At 36.9% G+C, this 17,650-nt stretch overlaps 1 pseudogene; it reads left to right on the plus strand.

Moving 5' to 3' along the window:
- LOC126020320 (Y-box-binding protein 2-like) overlaps positions 1–17,650 on the plus strand; it is a 49,021-nt pseudogene that overhangs the window by 10,950 nt on the left and 20,421 nt on the right.

The raw sequence follows: 17,650 nt of genomic DNA on the forward strand, positions 1-17,650 counted from the left end.
AAGAGTTTTTGAACGCAACACTCCCTATGACTCTTTACCAAGGCCACCATACCTTATACTCTTCACTCCCCAAGCGCCTTGGAAGATCACAACATGGCGACCACCCCCAACACCATCAACCTATGCAAAACATGAGAAATCTGTGTCCTGGAAGCCTCTGATACTTCCTTCCTGCATTTCCAGTGGAAGTAGCTGAAGCTGACATAAGTGACTTATATTTCTCACTAGGATGGTGACCTTTGAAGACCTGAGCAATAAGAAGTGTAAGATGCTTCAGGTTCAAGGGAAAAGGTCTAGCAAGGCAGAGCTCCTACACATAGCAAAGTGTGAAAAGACCTTAGAAGAGGGGAGGAAATCTGACCATAAGAATAGCCATTTTGGGTGGAGGAACTGGGAAGACTTCTTGGAGGCAGAGGTATTTTGCTCCACGTGTAGTTTAAAATGAGAAAGACTGTAAGGTAACTTCACAAGAGTGTGAGTGCAGACAGCTTCCAGAGTAGCACCCATGCAAGCAATCTATTGGTTGCATAAATAACAAATAACGATTGTTTCTCAGGCTGCCAAAAAATTAAGCCCTAGCAGATGTTGTCAAATGTATCCATTTTGTCCTGTAATCTTTAAATAATCTTTTCATAAAGTACCATCTGAAGTAAAGACCTAATCCATCCTCCCTGGTAGGAGGAGAATTATCTTTCTGATGGTATAAAATAATCCTTTTAGGTGACATGAAACCAACTCTCAATCTAAATCCCTTCTTTTTCCTCCCCCACAGGTTCCATCATTACTGTTAAGAACTGCATTTAAGAAAGAAGAGGGAGTATTGGATAGGTTATTTTGAGCCTCAAACAGTATGGAGTTGGAAAGGAATCTCCAAAAATGACAGCCAGGTTCTGAGTGCCTAGAGGGAAGATCCCACTGCTTTGGGTGACTGTGAAGTTTTCATTTCCTGGGCTGGAGGTCCATATCTTTTTCCTGGAAACTCTGTCCCCTCACTGCCACAGGACAGTGAGAGGACAGGTGGGGACAGTAATTCAAGACAGGGTAGGGCAGAGAGTACTGGAGGTGGAAGGGTCAAGGTACCAGCTCTTTTGAAAGAAAGGCAGTCTGGCTGAGTGCAGAGGGCACAAAGTTTACAAACAGTTACTCTGAGTTCAAGTTCTAAATGTGCAGGTTACTAGTGGGCATGATTTGGAACTTCACTTAAATTCTCTCTATTCAGTGGAAGCAAGACTGTTAAACTGTTTTGTATTACAGAGGGAGGGAATACTTGGTGAGAAATACCTGGACCCCACATACACTAAAAAAAGTTCCAAGGTTCTTTCATTCCAGGAGTTTTCTCAGTTACATGAGTGTCCTTTTGGTGGGGTGGGGCACCTATTGGCCTGCAGGAGCTACTCCTGACTCTCCTTAGGGGTGACTCCCAGCAGTGCTTGAGAAAAACAACTTAGTGCTAGTGATGAAAACTGAATCACCTGCATGCAAAACATAGGCTCAGCTATTGAGTTATCTTTTCAGTATGAGTATTTATTTCTTTTAGGGTGACTTTAACTGGGCAGGTTTGAGCATAGAGACTCATTAACATTCCTGTTACTAGTCTTTTCATGCTCAAGCTTGTAATTAGCTAATCTGTTATTCTCTCTCTGGTACTCACTGCCATTTATTCTGTGCATCCATTGCTGGAGCAAACTTTCATGAGCACGTTCTATGTGTCCCTCCAACTTCTTTGGTACTCAAGCTAGAGAGGTTGCTCTTGGGGAGATTCTGAAAAACTTGGGAAGGGAACAAAGCTGCACCCCAAGCATACAATGATGTGTTGAGAGTTCTAGGATGAGAAAGAGCTCATAATTAGAGCTGTTTTCCTCTTCCAGGAGGAGGGGATGGAGGTGTTGGAGAGGCTGCCTAGAGGGAGTGATGATAACTGAGAGAACAAGTGAGATAGCTCTCAGTGGGTAGACACTGAGATAGACAGTGGGAGAGACAGAGAGAAACAGAGAGACAGAGAAACAGACTAGGAGACAACCAAGGGCTTATAAAAAGAAAGAATTTCAGAGATAGAGAACAATAAGATTAAGTCTAATTTTGGGGCCGGAGAGATAGCATGGAGGTAGAGCATTTGCCTTGCATGCAGACGGACAGTGGTTCAAATCCTGGCATCCCATATGGTCCCCCGAGCCTGCCAGGAGCGATTTCTGAGCGTAGAGCCAGGAGTAACCACTGAGTGCTGCTGGGTGTGACCCCCCCTCTCAAAAAAAAAATAAGTCTGAATCTGTCTGGAATGTTGCGTGTTTTAGGTTTTTTAGATTTTTTTTTTTTTTTTTTTGCCCTGGATGAGCTAGGGTGAGGGTTTTGACAGTGAGTGCCAGGCAGTTGGCAGGTCTCCAAACAAAAGGTATATTGCAGTATTGCAGTCCCTAAGGAGTTAAACCCCTATCCTGGAGCTCCTCTGAAATCCCTCTAAAGTGGAGAGTGACATGATCCGATTTAAGAAAGAGAATTCTGGTGGCATGTGGGACCCAGATGGAAGAGGGTGGTTGCATATAGGGAACCCTGCTTTCGAAGCCTGTGCTAATCTGGTGGCAGAGGGTGAGGGACTAAGTAAGTGAGGACTCAGTTGTGTGGGGAAGAGAAAAAAAAAGATTCCAGAGGCTGAAAACAAACCCTGCTTAGGGCCTGACCGAGCTAGGCAGTGAGAGAGTGGGAAGTGCAAAAATGATCCCGAAGCCACATTGCTAGGGTATGACATGAAGGATGGTGGTGCGGGTAATCAAGCAAGAAGAGGGGAGGAGGGGGAAAGAAAGAGAGGACAGAATGATAAATTCTGCTCTAGGTCTGCTGATTTTGAGGCTTTTCAGAAGAGGGGTCCATATGGGAGTAGAAGATGTCTTTAGAGTTTACCAGAGAAGGTTCATTCACTCACGGCACAAATATTTACTGAGGGTCAATTACATGTCAGGTGCTCATCTGGAGTCTGGACAATGTCGTTGATGAACAAGGCTGTCACTTTCACGGAATGATTATTCCAAGAAGGGAACAAATAATAAATGAGTAAACCCACAGAATAAACTGTCATATAATGTGATGGAAGGTGATTTGGGAACAGTTAGATAAGGGATCATGGGAGGCATTTCTTAACAAAGTAACATGTTTCTTTTCTATTTATTTAAACACCGTGCTTACAAGGTTGTTCATAATAGTTTTTTTTCCACAGATAAAGTTGTTCATGATTGAATTACAGTTATACAATGTACAAACACACCAGTGTGCATCTCCTGCCACAAATGTCAAGTTTTCTTCTCACACTCCTAGATGCCCTTTTCCCTCCCACCAAGCATTTTACTTCTCTGTCTCTCTCTCTCTCTCTGTCTCTCTCTCTCTGTCTCTCTCTCTCTATCAGTTGCTTGGTCATGCTCTTTCCTACTTTTCTTTTATGACATTGTGTTTTGTACTATTGCAAATGAAGGGGTTCCATAAATGTCCTTTCCGTATTAGACCTTCTTTACTCTAACTGTATTCTCTGCTCTTTGTTATAAGATACCTACCATGCAATGGTCTGCTTTTCATCTGTATTGTCTCTGGATATTATTCCTTCACTGTCCTTTTTCCCCTTATATCTCAGTGATGAGTAATATTATTTTATGTTTATTTTGTCTCTCTTCCTCTTACTCATTTCTCTCAACATAATACTCTCCAGTCCATCCATATATAAGCAAAATTCATGACTTTATTTTTTCTCATATCTGTATAGTATTCCACTGTGTAGATATACCACAAGTTTCTTTAGACATTCATCTTTTGTCTGGCACCTGGGTTGCTTCCAGATTCTAGCTATTGTAAATAGTACTGTGATGAAATAGGAGTGCAGAGGTTATTTTTGAATTGTGTATTTGTGTTCCTAAGGTATATTCCTAGAAGTGGTATTGCTGGATCATAAGGAAGCTCAATGTCCAGCTTTGAGGAATATCCGTATTGTTTTCCAGAAAAGTTGTACTAGAAAGCATTTCCACCAGCAGTGAACAAGAGTCCCTTTTTTCTCACATCTATGCCAGCACTTTTTATTCTTGTTCTTTGTCATATGTGCCATTCTCTATGGTGTGAGATGATACCTCAATGTTTGATTTGTATCTCCCTGATGATTAGTGATGTGGCATATTTTTTCATGTGCCTTTTGGCGATTTGTATTTCTTCTTTGGGGAAATGTCTGTTCATTTCTTCTTTACATTTTTTGATGGAGTTAGATTTTTTCTTGTTCAGTTCTGTCAGTACCTTATATATATATATCTTATCAGATAAATATTGGGTGAATAGTTTCTCCCTTTCTGTAGGTAGCCTTTGTGTCTTTGTTACTGTTTCCTTTGAAGTGCAGAAGTTTCTTAGTTTAATGTAGTTCCATTTGTTTACTTCTGCTTTCACTTGCTTGGGCAGTGGTATTACCTCATTGAAGATGCTTTTAGTCTCAAAGTCATGGAGTGTTTGCCTATGTTTTCCTCTATGTACCTTATGGTTTCAAGTCTGATATCAAGATCCTTCATCCATTTTTATTTGACCTTCATGCATGATGTTAAAGAGAGGTATGAATTCACCTTTCTGCATACAATTGACCAGTTTTCCCAACACCACTTGTTGAAGATGCTTTCCTTGCTCTATATTGTATTTATTCCTTTTTTTATCAAAGATTAACTGGTTTTATACCTGGTGGCTGATCTCAAAATACTCAAATCTATTTCACTGATTTAGGGTCTGTCTGTATTCCAACACCATTCTGTTTTAATTACTATGGCTTTATAGTACAATTTAACATTGGGAAAAGTGATGTCCACCATCTTCTTTCTCCCAAAGATTGCTTTATCTCTTGGAACATTTATTGTTCCAAATAAATTTTAGAAGTGGTTTATCCACTTCTTTGAAAAATGTCGTGGGTATCCTTAAAGGAATTGCATTAAATCTGTCCAATGCTTTGGAAAATATTGCCATTTTAATGATGCAATCCTCCCAATATATCAGCAACGTATATGTCTTAATTTTCTTGCCTCCTCTTTTATTTCTTGAAGCAGTATTTTTATAGTTTTCTTTGTATAGATCTTTCACTTCTTTAGTTAAGTTGACTCCAAGGTACTTGATTCTTTGAGGCACATTGTGAAAGGGGTTGTTTTTCTAATGTCTTTTTCTTCTCCTTCATTATTTGTATATAAAAATGCCATAGATTTTTGAGTGTTAATTTTTTAACCTGCCATTTTACTATACAAATCTATTGTTTCTATAAGCTTTTTGATAGTCTTTAGATTTTCTTTTTTTTTTTTGGGGGGGGGCCACACCTGGCGGTGCTCAGGGGTTACTCCTGGCTGTCTGCTCAGAAATAGCTCCTGGCAGGCACAGGGGACCATATGGGACACTGGGATTTGAACCAACCACCTTTGGTCCTGCATCAGCTGCTTGCAAGGCAAACACCGCTGTGCTATCTCTCTGGGCCCGAGATTTTCTTAATATAGTATCATGCCATCTGCAAACAGTGAGAGCTTGACTTCTTCCTTTCTTATCTGGATGCCCTTGATATCTTTTTCTTGCCAAATTGCTATGGCAAGGACTTCTAGTATTATGTGGAATAGAAGTGGTGAAAGGGGGAAACATTGTCTTGTGAGGCAGATCTGAGAGAAAAGGCTTTTAGTTTCTCCCCATTGAATATGATATTTGCCATGGTGTCACTAAACAGATGTCCCCTATTGTCTCAGTCCTTAGTGGTGGTGGTTGCTTACCTGGTAACACTGTCCTGGGAGCCATCAGATTTCCTCTTCTTATGTTTTTGTGTAATATTTATCTGAAACCTAAAACATTCTAAAATCCCACAAATCAATGCACATAATGTAGAAAATTTATAAAATAAACAAATGCATGAAGTATTAGTATAATATATAATATTGTTATATATTATAAAATATTTTAATTCCTATTTAATATAAAACAACACACATATGTGTAAATCCATATTACTTTAATTTTAATGAGATTCTCATATGTCATCTACTAAAGTGATAAATGTCTTATGGCCAGAGTTCTATTTCTACTTCTTTCAATCTCCATTCCCTCTAGGTCAAGCCCAAGCCAGTCAAATGGAAAATACAAATACCAACACAAATGATGAGCAAAGGAACAATCTTGTGATTCATCTCTCTCACTGGCCCCAGTCTCTGTGTTGGACTTAGTGTACATTTGAGAGATAGTGAGTGGAGGGGGGGACAGAGAGAGAGAGAGAGAGAGAGAGAGAGAGAGAGAGAGAGAGAGAGAGAGAGAGAGAGAGAGAGAGAGAGAGAGAGAAATGAATCTGTGAAACTGTCAGGGACAGAGAACAAATGTCTGGGCTTTCTGCTTCACTTCCTTCTGACTGGGCCCTAAGGCCAATGGTTAGAGAATCATAGACAACAATGGTTTCCTTCAGGAACCAAAAATGGTCACAGACCATTATAGCTACAAAACTGGTCATCAACAGTTCTGTCAAATTAGCTGGAATGCCAAGAGACTCCCACTGAATCTTTCTTTGACTCCCTATGGCTTTGGTAACAGAGTTAATTAATCAAGACACTAGTATCAAAATTAAAGAGATGAGGAAAGTCAATTATGAGCTGAGTCTCCAGTAGGAGATGCCATTTAATGAGGTTCCTTTGAATTTGGACAGTGTCTACGCTCTGCCTTTTGAGATTGGCTACTCTTCCTTTTTTTTTTTTAAATTGTTGGGGTTAGTGAAATGGAGGAACAAGGAATTTCCATCTGTCTAATTTATCCTCAGAGGTGTGTGTGTGAGTAAAAGAGAGAGAGAGAGAGAGAGAGAGAGAGAGAGAGAGAGAGAGAGAGAGAGAGAGAGAGAGAGAGAGAGAATAAAGGGCCTGTGAACCTGACAGAGTCACATACAGCAATGGATCACTATTCTGAATTCTTTTCAGCAATATGTTCATTTCAGTTTGCAGGCTCTTCTTTAGAGCAACATGCAGCATGATGGGCTGAGCTCCTGAGAGGAGATTTGAGATGAGGGGAGGACACAGACAGGCCAAGAGTCTGAAGCTGTACTCTCCTGGGAGGTATCTGCCACCATTCCACACTCTTTGGATTTTTGAACTCTATTTGCTTCTGCAGAAGAAAGAAAATTATGATGTTTTACACATGTTCCAAACTCTTGTCATGGTTAATAAAGGTCTGGCAGAGAAGGCACTAGTGCTGAAGATTTGGGTGAGAAAGGTAGATATTGTTTCAGTGACTTCCTAAAGCCATGGAGCCTGGGACATGAATGAAGGGTCTTTGATTCTTTGCATCTATTTAATAGGCTTATGGAGAATAAAAAGTGGATTTACCAGAGCAAAGTTGAGACCAGAAAAAGGAAGAGTAAGGGTATTGGTTTAAAGTCAACTAAGAAAGGGGAAGTTGAATTTTTGTAATTGGACCATAAACAGCACAATGTAATGCATGGTGAGAAAACTTGAGCGAAAGAGCATTTCTGTGACTCTGACTTGGGTTAGAATTAGGTTCTCAGGGGTTAGGGAGATGAAGATGACTCAATGTGTTGGAGCACATACTTTGCATGCAAAAGGTCCAAGTTTAATCCCTTATAGTGTAAGGTCCCCAGATCATGACGGGGTGTAACCCTGGAACACTGAACTGAAAACAGCTCCGGAGCACTGCTGAGTGTGGCCCAAAAAACAAAAGCAAAAAATTTGGGCCCAGCACTTTAATGAGCTTGATATTGGAATGTTGAGTTGCACTATCCAGAGACTAAACCTCTAAAAGCATTTTAGATGCATTCAAAGTAAATATGTTTCATGTATTTATGAATTTCATTAATAATATAATAGTTATGGCATGATTTTATCTTGTGGGCATGAGTATATGGGCTATTGAACAGTTCTATCCAACTTGTTATTAAAAAAATAAAGTCTAGTTAAAAATTGATTTCCAAACATTAAACTATTGGGTAAAATGTAAATCTTTCAAATATGTGAAAAATAATTTAAAAATGTAACTGCATTCCTCATGCAATTAAAAATTTAATTTAAACAAAAATGATGGAAGGACAGAAATTCTATGTACATAATTTAAAAAAAGAGCATGTTCTAGGTAGAATATGAAATATTTCCAGGATGTAAAGAAAAATTAACAAATAAAATATATAGAAAACATTTAGGAAAAAATTCAGAAAACCAAGATGAAAATAATATACCCCAGTACATTTAACACAAGAACAACTCTCTCTAGTGTTTCTTGTTTAATTTTATAAGAAAAGATATATAAAGATATATATAAAGATATATATATGAAGATATAAAAGATAAATAAAGATTATATAGGGATATAATGTCATATAAATATATTTATAGATATTATAGGATTATGACATTATGATAAATATTATTTAAATGGCTAAGACATAATATAAATGTATAATTGTTACCCAGTGTTGAATTTTGAAATGCTTCAGATCACACCATTACAAAAATACTATGATTAACAGTTTTGCACATGTCACTTTTTTTGATAACATAAAATTATATATTTTCAGAGTAGTTTTGCTTAAATAAAATAATTAAGTTAAAATGTTTGGACTTTTTATCATTCTTGATTAATATTGCCAAAATGCTTTTAAAAATGATGATCTAATTTGATGAAAGATAGGTTTTAATACAGTCTCACCATCTAAAATGTTTATTAAATTTGTATTGAGGTATAAGTTGCAGGAGATTAAATGGCCATATTTTTTTTGTAATTGCACTTACCACTCTTTGTGGTAAGCTTCATATCGTGAGCCGGTACTTCTGGCCCTCATCTCTGGGAGTTATAACAATAATGTCTTTTATATTTCTTAAAACCCATAGATCAGTGAGGCTAGTCTGTGTCTGTCTCTTTCTCTCTGGCTTATTTCACTCAACATAACGGTTTCCATGTACATCCATGTATAGGAAAATTTCATGACTTCATCTCTTTTGCCAGTTGCATAATATTCTATTGTGTATATGTAGCACAGTTTCTTTCACCACTTATCTAATGTCAGGCACCTGGGTTGTTTCCACATTCAGGCTATTATAAATAGAGCTGCAATGAATATTTGTGTTATGCTTTTGTGTTCCTAGGGTATGCCCTAGGAGAGGTATAGCTGTATTATATGGGAGCTCAATTTCCAGTTTTTTGATAAATCTTTATATTGTTTTCCATAAAGGCTGGACTAGATGGCATTCCCACCAGCAATGAATGAGAGTTTCTTTCTTCTCACATCCACCAGCACTGATTGTTCTTGTTCTTTGTGATGTGTGTCTCTGTGGTTTGAGATGGTACCTCATTGTTGTTTTGATTTGCATCTCCCTGATGATTAGTGCTGTGGAGCATTTTTTCATGTGCCTTTTGGTAAATGGTCATATTTAAATAAATTAGTTTTATTATTTTTGTCACCTTAATAAACATTTTTAGAATATAGCATTCTAAGACACATACATGGAAATAACAGAAATCATATCCTTTTTGTATAGATTTTATTGTTTCTCTAAGAATGTTTTTGAGATCCAAATTTTCTGTATCAGTGGTTTATTTTTTTTTGATGGCCTATAAATTTTCTATTGAATGAATATGTTTGTTTATTCTCTAGTTTATGAACATTTGAGCTGTTGAATATTTGGTGTTATTTGTTATATCCAGATCCAGATGTATTCATGAGTGAATTGGGTAGAACATTTAAAGAATTAATGTAAATTTTTCTTCAATACACATAAATTCCTCACCACATACATATTCACACATGGAAGAGGGAATATTTCAAACTCACTATACAAGACTTCCTTTTTTTTTTTTTTTTTTGAGTCACACCCAGCAGCGCTCAGGGATTACTCCTGGCTCTGAGCTCAGAAATTGCCCCTGGCAGGCATGGAGGACCATATGGGATGCCGGGATTCAAACTACTATCAGTCCTTGATCTACAGCATGCAAGGCAAACACCCTACCGCTATGCTATCTCTCCAGTTCTATATACCAGACTTCCGGGTATCAAACCCAAACAGACATCACTAAAAATTATGTGTATATATCCCTCGTAAACACAGATATAATTGTCTCATCAAAAGTTTATCAGGACAGTAAAAAGATTTTTTTAATATCTTTATTTAAGCACCATGATTACAATCATGATTGTAGTTAGGTTTGTCATAAAAGGAACACCTCCCTTCACCAGTGCAATATTCCCACCACCAATGCCCCCATCTCACTTCTCCCTCAACCCCTGCTTGTGTTTAAGACAGGCATTCTACTTCTCTCACTCATTAACATTGTCATGGTAGTTGTTAGTGTAGTTATTTCTCTAACTGCACTTACCACTCTTTGTGGTGAGCTTCATATCATGAGCTTGTCCTTCTGATCCTCATCTCTATTGTCTCTAGGCATTATAAGGAGAATGTATTTTACTTTTTTTAAAAACCCCTATATGAGTGAGGGAGTCTAGCAGGAGGGGTTTGGCAGGCTCCTGCCATGCCAGAGGCCTTCCTAACCAGGCCTAGTGGGAGTGCAGGACTTGGGTAACCCCGGCACCCCTCTACCACCTTGCTCCAGATCTCCAGGGCTTCCCCGGGCCACATGCCTGGGCAAGCTGGTGAGTTGGGCCCCTTGGTGGAGCTCGAAGGTACCCTAGGCTTTCCCCCATTATTCATTCAGCTCCTTAGGGAGGGTCTGGGTGGGGCCCTGAACTTCTGGCCTCCCAGCTTCTTGAAGTCAATGGTAATCTCTGTCCAGTCTATATTTTCAAAATCACGTGGGGGCAATAGCCCCCGTGCACACAAGAAACATTAATAGTACTCACTATCATTGAATTATGTTTTTATATATGCAGAATGTCCATTTTGTACTCTGCCCTTTTGCATACCCCTTCATAAGATCATATTTCTCTTTAACTTCCTTAACTCCTATCATCATTACTCCTCATTTACCCTTTCTTTTTTTTTTTTTTTTGGTTTTTGGGCCACACCCAGCAGTGCTCAGGGGTTACTCCTGGCTGTCTGCTCAGAAATAGCTCCTGGCAGGCACGGGGGACCATATGGGACACCGGGATTTGAACCAACCACCTTTGGTCCTGGATCGGCTGCTTGCAAGGCAAACGCCGCTGTGCTATCTCTCCGGGCCCTCATTTACCCTTTCTAACTTAAGTATTGTAGAGTCTTAAGTCACAGATCAAAGTGGTGCCCTGAAGTTAACACCCACCCAACTATTTTAAAAGGCATAAAAAGGACACTTATGTCTCTTCAACATTTTATGGGTATTTTCTTTGATGGCTATAACTTTTGCTGAATATTTTCTTATACAGTGATGATCCCCCCCCCATGTTTTTTATCTTCTCTTTGTGAACTGCTAAATATGAAATTTGGTGTGAAAGAATCCCTCAGTTTAATGCTTATGTTTGAACCAATTCATGGGTATTGTTGGAAATGTTCTTACGCCCCCATATATCTGATAGCACCACATGGCTTTATTTCTTGTTTGCTTAGGCACACTAAAATGGGAAAATACTATACATACCAATAAGTTCTTATCTAATAGAAATGGGAACACACAAATCTTGTAGTGCAATGAGACCTTACACCCTGAACATTGACATAAAGACCTGGTACAGGCCTCAGAAGAATGGGCATTCTCCATTCACCCCTGATCTAGAGAAGACATCTACAAAACATCTAAGGTTGTATATAACATCACCTGGAGACATTCCTCTACCAGGGAAGACTCTACAGCTGCTCTGACATCGATCTACTCAAAAAAGACTTCCCTTAACACTAAGAAGACTTAACAAAAACAATGATCTACCACTGCTCAGACATCGTCCTGCTGAAAAGAGACTTCCCTTAACAATGAGAAGACTTAACAACAACCTGCTTACAGGACAGGGCTTCCTGCACTGCCCTTTCATGGTGAGGTGAAACGAGAAGACACTCCACATCATGACTTCAATTTAGGATATGCAGATTCCAGAATCTTTAATACAGAAACATGATACCAACAACAGAGACTGTGTGAAAAGTGTGTTGGCACTACGGACAATGTCTTGGATTGGACGATAACTTGCCTGAAGCCTAGAGTTGGTCTTATGCCAGGAAACTTCAGGGGTAGGATCTCTTCGTATTTAGGCCAAGGTTATTCCTTTCCATGCCTCTCATATTTTGGTGGGCCTATGCAAACAACAATTGCCACTCTAACACCATTTTTACTGTGCTCCTTTGACTCTAATCCTTAAAATGCACCCACTTAAAATTTGAGGTTAAATGCACCCACTTAAAATTTGAGGTTAACTTAAGCTAATATGCATGTACATGGAAGTGTAAAAAATACTATGCCTCTAATGTTTAAGGAGTTACATAAGTTTTATGGCTTTAGATTGCCTTATGTGCTGTTAAGAATATTATAACGTGCTACAATCTGGGGACTTGAGGGACAAAGTAATTGTACATGGATTCTGTTTTATTTATCTTAACTTTCTTTGGCTGAAAGTTCAAAGTTAAGATATCAGCAAGGGGACTTCTTCTGAGAATTATGTTATGGTTGATTGTCCTTCCACTGTAACTTTACCTTGTCCTCTTTTTTTGCATCTTTTGTTCTCATAATTCAAAATAAAAAAATTAAAAAAAACCCTAGATGAGTGAGACTATTTTCTGTGTCTCTCTCTCCCTCTGACATATTTAACTCAGCATGTTAGCTTTCATGTCCATCCATGTATAGAAAAAATTCATGACTTCATCTCTCCTGACAGCTGCATAATATTCCATTATGCATATGTACCACAGTTTCTAAAAAGATCTTATATTATGATATACTGTGACCAAGTAGGGATCATTCAATGAATACAAGGATGGTTCAATATATGCAGTATTGAAATAACTCACTGACAATATGGAGGATAAAAATCAATAACCTCAATAGGAATATAAAAATCATTTGATAACCATTTTATAAAATGTAGCACCTTTAATGAAAAAACTTTAAATAAAACAACTTAAAATATTAGGCATGAAGAAATTATCTCTATCAGAAAGGGCATATATGAAAAATATGCAAGTAATATTTATAAAAATAGAAAGCTCTTCTTCTGGATAGTACTGAAAGCCTTAGTTAAAGCAACTTATGCAAGAAAAAGAAATAAAAGTTATCCAGATTGGAGAGAAGTGAAATTATCTCTATATGCAAATTTTATGATCTTAGATGTAGAAAATTCCAGTTACAACAACAACAATCTTGTTAGAATACATAAACAAATTCAGTAAAATATCTGTGTGAAAAATCAACATTTTAAAAAATCACTTGTGTTTCTGTTTGCTATTAATGAAATTTCTGAAAAGAAATCAAGATAACAATCTTATTTATAATAGCATAATAAAATAATAAGAGTTTTAAAGTAAATTTGACCAAGAAAGTGAAATCATTTGTATTTCAAAATATTTAAATGTTGATGTGATATATAAAATTACAAAATACACAAATATATTTAATAAATATTTAACATTTATAAAATATTAAAAGACTTAAATGCATCAAAACACAAAGGATTAATGTGGATTTCAATCATACTTTTTATATACATTTAAATGTTTTTTAAAATTTATATTAAGCTGCAGATGACCTTAAAACTCAACTAATTTTTTTGCAAGACATATAAACCTAGAGATTTTCTCATTAAAAAGTGTACTACAAAGCTACAGTAAACAAAACAGTGGGTTACTGATATTCAGAAAGGTAGACCAATGGAACAGAAAAGAAAGTTCATATATAGACACACATGCATGTATGTATGACATATATTTATGTCAATTGATCATAAGCAACTAATCTTCCCCAAGAACACACAATGAGAAAGAACATCACTTTAATAAAGATGTTGAGGAAATAATCTCTGTATGCAAGAGAATAAAACTAGACTCATCTTATACCAATCATAGAACTCAATTCAAAATAAGTTCTTAAATATAAGACCCCAAACTATAAGTCCCTAGAGGAAAATATTGGAAAAAACATTCTTAATCTTGGCCTTGGCAGTCATTTCTTTGCTATGACATCAAAAACCACAGACAACAAAACCAAAAATAGATGGGATTTAATCAAACTGTAAATCTCATAATAGTAAAGGGAACTATCAGTAAAATGAAAAGGCAATCTATATAAATCAGGGTAAACTATTTTTAAATGTGTGTGATTTTTTAAAAAAATATAATATGTGGGTGTATTGACTCAATCAATTGAGTTGGGGAGTATAAGGTGTTTGTGTTCTGTGGAAGGGAGATAGGTACCCGAGTGGTGGATGTAGTGTTGGAATTATGTCTATGAAAAAACTTATTAATAGAACTGTAAATAAAAAATTGCTGAAGTGAAAGTTTTTATTTAAAAATAATACGGTATATATATAATGAAATAGTACTCAACTATCAGAAATAATGAAGGTTTGCCTTTTGCCACAATATGGATGCAGGAGTGACATCCCTCATGTGGTAAATAAAGAAAATAATCAAAGAAATGAACACTGTTTAGTGATCAAAAATCCTTGAACTTTGACTTTAGAACCGAGATTACCAAAGGATAGGTGAGGGAACTAAAGGTAAGGAAGTAGTGGAAGAAAAAATATTTCCCATGTGAGAGAGGAAAGTGGTGGAGGGTTGGCATTTTGGTGGTAGAGTTATAGTAACTTTGTATAACAAAAGCATAAACTTAAATGTTATTTTGACTATGTTACCTCAACTACAATAATATTTTTGAAAAACCTTAAAAGAAGTGTTTATGTTTTTTTAAAACTTTCTATCACTTTTATATCAACAACCAGACCCTAGTTATTAATTATAATTAAATCTAAAAAATCAGGTTCACATCCTAGTTTCTGAATTTATTTTCAGGAAAATGAAATAATCAGAATAATGGTGTCTTTACAGATGTCATGATCACTAAAGTTTCTCAGCATTGTTCTCACCATGCTCAATTTTCCTAATTTCGTTTTACCTTTTACCTAAATGTTTTCCATCATACTATTGCCAACTTGATACAAATATATTTAAACCTACTATTAGTCTCTGCCTTAAAACAAACAAGCTGATTCTTGGGGCTGGAGAGACAAACCAGTGCAGGTATTAGAGAGCTTACATTGTATCTAGGCAAGTCTAGTTTGAATCCCCAGCACCATATATGGTCCTCAGGCCTCACTAAGAGTGATCCCTGAGCACAGAGCAAGGGAAATCCTCTGAGCACTGCTGGATGTGACTCACAAACAATAAATTTTACTTAAAAAAATGAATTTTTGTGGGGGCGGAGTGTTGGGCCTGTGACTATCCGGAGTTACTCCCGACTCTGCGCTCAGAAATCGCTCCTGGCTTGGGAGACCATATGGGATGCCAGGGATCCAACACAGGTCTGTCCTGAGTCAGCCGCATGCAAGGCAAATGCCCTACCGCTAACTATCGCTCTGACCCCCAAAATAGATTTTTTTTTTACTAAAACTTTAATTAAATTCTTTGGAGATGGAGGGAGAGATATGGAATGCTAGCTGATGAGTTAGGCTTCAACAACACAAAACTAAGTGAAAAAGAAAAGTTTATGACTCACATAAAGAAATCCTGAAGTGTGCATTTGTGTGCTTCCAGAAGTGATATGGGAAAATTAAGGCTGAGTGCAGTCAGAGAAAGAGAGGCAAAACTTGGTGTACATGTCGACAGGCTGATGAGTGCTTTGTGGTTCTGAGCTAGAGATTGATATGCCAATGCAAATTAAGAGTACATTTTGGTGAAGATCCACAGCAGTCTTTATTTGCAGGGCCCATAAAGCATGTACACTCCAGGAAACAGGGAGACCTCTGCTTACCACAGATGTTGAGGAAGCCCCATTAGGAAGGTGCACTCTGGTGCCCAGGCCTGCTCTGAAAAACATGCATGAGGAGATAATATCAATTTAAGGTCCTTGGACACTCAATGGATGCAGGAGCAGCTATATCAATGAACAGCTTAGCTTAACTCAAATAACCTATTTGGAAGGGGGCAAAGGAATGGGGTAGAGATTTTTTTTACAAAGAAGTTATATGTGGCCTACAGGTATTTGGGTGAAAAAAAGTTCACAATTACAAATCACTTGGGGAATTAAAAGTAAAGCAGAAGGAAGAATGGGTGTTTTATATTTAATATTATATATACAAAGGAAAGGCAAGCTATGGCAAGGATGTGGAGAAAGACATTGTCAGTTGAACTATAGATGGTGCAATCACTATGGAGAAGAGGATGTGTCTCTAGCACTTAAGTTTTATTGAGCAGCATAGCATTGTGTGACTTATTGTAAAACCAAATGTAAAAATTCTGCAAGTGTGAATTTTATGTTTATTTGTGTTTTGGGCCACACCTGGTGATGCTCAGGACTTACTCCTGGCTCTTTGCTTAAAGGTCACTCCTGGTGGGGCTGAGGGACCATCTGAGGTCCTGGGGCTTGAATTTAGGACTGCTGTGTACAAGGCAAGCAACCTACCTGCCGTATTATCATTCAAGCCCATATGCTGCATTCTTACCAATCTAACTCTTAGAAAAAGGACTGGAAGAAACTCTGGGAAGTGACAGGGAGATTCATGGCGTTGACTGTAAATGATGGCTTCACAAGTGTATTCTTAGCTCCAAGATCATCATATGGGTGTAGTTTCTTATAGGGGAATCATACTTCAATAAAGTGATTTTAAAATATTTCAGCTCTTGTGATAAGACTGGTATGAACAGTCATAGTCTTTTTATAGACAGAGCTTTTTCATTTCTCTCGTACCTAGGAGTGGAATTGCTGGAACACAGGGCAGCTGAATGCTAATTTTATATGAGTCCCCAAAGTGATCATGAATTTTATATGCCAATAAGGAATTTGTGGAAGTTTCAAAGGTTCTCTATCCTTGCCATACTTTGAAATTGTCCACTGTTTAATTTTAATAATTCTTGTGGGAGTGAAGTAGTACTTGCCTGTTGATCTGAGGTATAAGCACCCTTCCCACATATCTCCCTGTTCTGATTCTTCTATTGCTTCTATTGTGGAATCTATTTTTGGTTGATTTTTTATTTTTGCTGTCAATTGCAATGTGCAGTGTATATGCATATTATGTAGAATTTATACATTTACATAAATTATAAACTTATAACATTAAAATAAAATGTATGCAAATAATATCAAATTTATATGTTCTAGATAGTATTCCTTTATTATATATTTATAAATATGTATACAGAAATGCTAATATGTTTATATACTATGCATATGTTTATATAACAAAGAAATAATATCCAAGAGTAAATATTATGTACAAATAACATACATAATGCATAAATACATATATATAGAATTTTATTTTTATATTTTGTAATAAAATCACATTATAGTTATTTCTAGCCTGGGTTGTACTTTTTTATTTTGTTAACTATAGTGAAGATGAAGTTTAAATTTCAATGAAATTTGTTTATCATTTTTTTAATTTTGAGATTATATTATAAAAATCCTTTATCATTATAAAGTTAAGAAGGTTTTTTTATTTAGATGGGTTTATGCTTCTAGCTTTTATATTCAGGTTTTTTACATATCTCCAATTATTTAGTGCAAAAGAGTACATTTAAGATTGATCTTTTTTAAGCAAATACAGTTATTTCATTCCAAT

This window comes from Suncus etruscus, chromosome 1 (genome assembly GCF_024139225.1).
Source record: "Suncus etruscus isolate mSunEtr1 chromosome 1, mSunEtr1.pri.cur, whole genome shotgun sequence".
NCBI classification, from domain to species: domain Eukaryota; kingdom Metazoa; phylum Chordata; class Mammalia; order Eulipotyphla; family Soricidae; genus Suncus; species Suncus etruscus.